This window comes from Triticum dicoccoides, chromosome 3A (genome assembly GCF_002162155.2).
Source record: "Triticum dicoccoides isolate Atlit2015 ecotype Zavitan chromosome 3A, WEW_v2.0, whole genome shotgun sequence".
Classification (NCBI taxonomy): Eukaryota; Viridiplantae; Streptophyta; class Magnoliopsida; order Poales; family Poaceae; genus Triticum; species Triticum dicoccoides.
This window is the reverse complement of record NC_041384.1, coordinates 378,954,127-378,960,126: the sequence shown is the minus strand read 5'-3', so window position 1 is coordinate 378,960,126 and position 6,000 is coordinate 378,954,127.

Genomic DNA, 6,000 nt, shown 5'->3' with positions numbered 1-6,000 from the left:
CATATTCTGATGGCTCTCTCCATGAATGAAGAGCGGGTGGAGGGGTATAAATAGCCTCCACACAAAATCTAACCGTTACACACAAATCACCAAACTCGGTGGGACCGAATCATGAAACTCAGTCAGACCGATTTAGTTCGAAATGTAACCGTTAGGGTTTTCGGTGGGACCGACATGTCAACTCGGTGGGACTGATTTTGTTAGGGTTAGGGCATAACGTAATCTTGGTGAGACCGATTACACAAACTCGGTGAGACCGATTTTGGTAATGGACTAACAGAGAGTTGGTCAAGCAAACTTGGTGGGACCGATTCGCTCATCTCGGTTGGACCAAAATGTTACGATAGGGAAACAGAGAGTTTGCATTGTAATCTCGGTGGGACCGATCGCTCATCTTGGTTTTATCGAAACGTTACGAAGGGAAACAGAGAGATTACAATCCCATCTCGGTGAGACCGAGATCCATCGGTGAGACTGAAAAGACTAGGGTTTCTGGCTGTGGCTATGTCAACTCAACTCGGTGGCGCCGGATAGAAAGTTTTGGTGGGGTCGAGTTTGACTTTTGGTTTGGGACATATGTGGATGTGAGAAAGTAGTTGAGGGCTTTTGGAGCATATCACTAAGCATTTTGAGCAAGCAAGCCAATAGGCAACACCTCATCCCCTCTTAATAGTATTGGCTTTTCCTATGGACACAATGTGATCTTGGATCACTTAAAATGGAAAGATGTAGAGTCCTGAGCTTTGAGCTTGAGCCAATTCTTTGTCCTTAGAATTTTGAGGGATCCACCTTTCTCATCTATGCCATGCCAATCACCGAGCTTTCCTGAAATGTTTATCTTTAAGTAGCATTAGCTCAATGAGTTATATGTTGTTAGGAATTACCAAAACCACCCAGGGATAGTTGCACTTTCACGTAGCGATGCTTTAGTCCGTCCAAATCATGTTAGCAATTGCCGCATTTTATGATTATAAAGTTTGGCAAATGGATGTCAAAAATGCATTCCTTAATGGATATCTTAAAGAAGAGTTGTATATGATGCAACCAGAAGGTTTTATCGATCCAAAAGGTGCTAACAAAGTGTGCAAACTCCAGCGATCAATTTATGGACTGTTGCAGGCCTCTCGGAGTTGGAATATATGCTTTGATTGTGTGATCAAAGCATATGGTTTTATACAGACTTTTGGAGAAGCCTGTATTTACAAGAAAGTGAGTGGGAGCTCTGTAGCATTTCTGATATTATATGTGGATGAAATATTGTTGATTGGAAATGATACTGAATTTCTGGATAGCATAAAAGGATACTTGAATAAGAATTTTTCAAAGAAAGACCTCGGTGAAGCTGCTTACACATTGAGCATCAAGATCTATAAAGATAGATCAAGACGCTTGATAAGATTTTTCATTGAGTACATACCTTGACAATATTTTGAAGTAGTTCAAAATGGAACATTCAAAGAAGGAGTTCTTGCCTGTGTTGCAAGGTGTGAAGTTGAGTAAAGACTTAAAACCCGACCACAGCAGAAAATAGAAAGAGAATGAAACATCATTCCCTATACCTCAGTCATAGGTTCTACAAAGTATGCTATGTTGTGTACCGGTCCTATTGTATACCTTAGCATGATTCTGGCAAGGGAGTACAATAGTGATCTAGGAGTAGATCATTGGACGACAGTAAAAATTATCCTTAGAGGACTAAGGAAATATTTCTCGTTTATGGAGGTGATAAAATAGTTCGTCGTAAAGAGTTACGTCGATGCATGATTTTTACATCAATCTAGATGACTCTAAGTCTCGATCTAGATACATGTTGAAAGTGGGGGAAATTAGCTAGAGTAGCTCCGTGTAGAGTATTGTAGACATAGAAATTTGCAAAATACACACGGATCTGAATGTTGCAGACTCATAGACTAAACTTCTCTCACAAGCAATACATGATCACTCTTTGGGTGTTAATAACATAGCGATGTGAACTAGATTATTGACTCTAGTAAACCCTTTGGGTATTAGTCACATGGAGATGTGAACTAATCACATAAAGATGTGAACTATTGGTGTTAAATCACATGACAATGTGAACTAGATTATTGACTCTAGTGTAAGTTGGAGACTGAAGGAAATATGCCATAGACGCAATAATAAAGTTGTTATTTATATTTCCTTATATCATGATACATGATTATTATTCATGCTAGAATTGTATTAACTAGAAACTTAGTGCATGTGTAAATACATAGACAAATAGAGTGTCACTAGTTTGCCTCTACTTGACTAGCTCGTTGAATCAATGATGGTTATGTTTCCTAACCATAGACATGAGTTGTCATTTGATTAACGGGATCACATCTTTAGAGAATGATGTGATTGACTTGACCCATCCGTTAGCTTAGCACGATGATCGTTTAGTTTGTTGCTATTGCTTTCTCCATAACTTATACATGTTCCTATGACTATGAGATCATGCAACTCCCGAATACCAGAGGAACACTTTGTGTGCTACCAAACGTCACAACGTAACTGGGTGATTATAAAGATGCTCTACAGGTGTCTCCAATGGTGTTTGTTGAGTTGGCATAGATCGAGATTAGGATTTGTCACTCCGATTGCCGGAGAGGTATCTCTAGGCCCTCTCGGTAATGTACATCACTATAAGCCTTGCAAGCATTGTGACTAATGAGTTAGTTGCGAGATGATGCATTACGGAATGAGTAAAGAGACTTGTCGGTAATGAAATTGAACTAGGTATTGAGATACCGACGATCAAATCTCGGGCAAGTAACATACCGATGACAAAGGGAACAACGTATGTTGTTATGCGGTTTGACCGATAAAGATCTTCGTAGAATAAGTAGGAACCAATATGAGCATCCAGGTTCCGCTATTGGTTCTTGACCGGAGACGTGTCTCGGTCAGGTCTACATAGTTCTCGAACCCGTAGGGTCCGCACGCTTAACGTTCGGTGACGATTGTATTATGAGTTTATGTCTTTTGATGTACTGAAGGTAGTTCGGAGTCCCAGATATGATCACGGACATGACGACGAGTCTCGAAATGGTGGAGACATAGAGATCGATATATTGGACGACTATATTTGGACATCGGAATGGTTCCGGGTGAGATCGGGCATTTACCGATGTACCGGGAGGTTACCGGAACCCCCGGGAGGTATATGGGCCTTATTGGGCCATAGTGGGAGAGAGAGGAGAAGGGAGCAAAGGAGGGGGCGCCCCCCCAAGCCCAATCCGAATTTGGAGCCCCCCTTTCCTTCCTCCTTCCTCGTCCTTCCTTCTCTCCTAATCCAACTAGGGAAGGGGGGAATCCTACTCCCGGTGGGAGTAGGACTCCCCTTGGGGGGCGCCTAGGAGGCCGGCCCCCTCCGCCACTCCTTTATATACAGGGGAGGGGGCACCCCATAGACACACAAGTTGATCATTGATCTCTTAGACGTGTGCGGTACCCCCCCTCCACCATAATCCACCTCGGTCATATCGTAGCGGTGCTTAGGCGAAGCCCTGTTCCGATAGCATCATCATCACCATCATCATGCCATCATGCTGACGAAGCTCTCTCTCGACACTCTACTACATCGTGGGACCTCACTGAGCCGAACATGTGCAGATCGCGGAGGTGTCGTACCTTCGGTGCTAGGATCGGTCGATCGTGAAGACATACGACTACATCAACCGCGTTGTCATAACGCTTCCGCTTACGGTCTACAAGGGTACGTAGACAACACTCTTCCCTCTCATTGCTATGCATCACCATGATCTTGCGTGTGCGTAGGAATTTTTTGAAATTACTGCATCCCCCAACAGTGGCATCCGAGCCAGGTTTATGCGTAGATGTTATATGCACGAGTAGAACACAAATGAGTTGTGGGCGTGGGTATATACATATTGCTTGCCGTCACTAGTTGATTCTTGATTCGGTGGTATTGTTGGATGAAGCGTCCCAGACCGACATTACGCGTATGCTTACGCGAGACTGGTTCTACCAACATGCTTCACACACAGGTGGCTGGTGGGTGTCAGTTTCTCCAACTTTAGTTGAATCGGATTCAATGAACAGGGTTCTTTCTGAAGATCAAAAATCAATCACTATACCGCGTTGTGGTTTTTGATGCGTAGGTAAGAACGGTTCTTGCTCAGCCCGTAGCAGCCACGTAAAACTTGCAACAACAAAGTAGAGGACGTCTAACTTGTTTTTGCAGGGCATGTTGTGATGTGATATGGTCCAGACATGATGCTAAATTTTCTTGTATGAGATGATCATGTTTTGTAACACAGTTATCAACAACTGTCAGGAGCCATATGGCTGTCGCTTTATTTTATGAAATGCAATCGCCATGTAATTGCTTTACTTTATCACTAAGAGGTAGCGATTAGTCGTAGAAGCAATCGTTCGGGAGACGACAATGATGTTTCGATGGAGATCAAGGTGTCAAGACGGTGATGATGGTGATCATGACGGTGCTTTGGAGATGGAGATCAAAGGCACAAGATGATGATGACCATATCATATCATATCACTTATATTGTTTGCAAGTGATGTTTATCCTTTATGCATCTTATTTTGCTTAGTTCGGCGGTAGCATTACAAGATGATCTCTCACTAAATTTTAAGGTATAAGTGTTCTCCCTGAGTATGCACCGTTGCTACAGTTCGTCGTGCCGAGACACCACGTGATGATCGGGTGTGATAAGCTCTACGTTCACATACAACGGGTGCAAGCCAGTTTTGCACACGCAGAATACTTGGGTTAAACTTGATGAGCCTAGCATATGCAGATATGGCCTCGGAACACTAAGACCGAAAGGTCGAGCGTGAATCATATAGCAGATATGATCAACATAGTGATGTTCACCATTGAAAACTACTCCATCTCACGTGATGATCGGACATGGTTTAGTTGTTATGGATCACGTGATCACTTATATGATTAGATAGATGTCCATCTAAGTGGGAGTTCTTCAGTAATATGATTAATTGAACTTTAATTTATCATGAACTTAGTACCTGATAGTATTTTGCATGTCTATGTTGTTGTAGATAGATGGCCTGTGCTGTTGTTCCATTGAATTTTAATGTGTCCTAGAGAAAGCTAAGTTGAAAGATGATGGTAGAAACTACACGAACTTGGTCTGTAACTTGAGGATTATCCTCATTGCTGCACAGAAGAATTACGTCCTAGAAGCACCGCTAGGTGACAAACCCGCTGCAGGAGCAACGCCAGACGTTGTGAACACCTGGCAGAGCAAAGCTGATGACTACTCGATAGTTTAGTGTGCCATGCTTTACGGCTTAGAACCGGGACTTCAACGATGTTTTGAACGTCATGGAGCATATGAGATGTTCCAGGAGTTAAAGTTAATATTTCAAGCAAATGCTCGGATTGAGAGATATGAAGTCTCCAATAAGTTCTACAGCAGCAAGATGTCGGAGAATAGTTCTGTTAGTGAACATATACTCAGAATGTCTAGGTACCACAACCACTTGACTCAGTTGGGAGTTAATCTTCGTGATGATAGTGTCATTGATAGAGTTCTTCAATCACTACCACCATGCTAAAAGAGCTTCATGATGAACTATAATATGCAAGGGATGGATAAGATGATTCCTGAGCTCTTTGCAATGCTAAAGGCTGCGGAGGTAGAAATCAAGAAGGAGCATCAAGTGTCGATGGTCAACAAGACCACCAGTTTCAAGAAAAAGGGTAAAGGGAAGAAGGGGAACTTCAAGAAGAACAACAAGCCAGTTGCTGCTCAAGTGAAGAAACCCAAGTCTGGACCTAAGCCTGAGACTGAGTGCTTCTACTGCAAAGGTACTGGTCACTGGAAGCGGAACTGCCCCAAGTATTTGGCGGAGAAGAAGGATGGCAAAGTCAAAGGTATATTTGAAATACATCTTATTGATGTGTACCTTACTAATGCTCACAGTAGTGCCTGGGTATTTGATACTGGTTCAGTGGCTAACATTTGCAACTCGAAACAGGGGCTACGG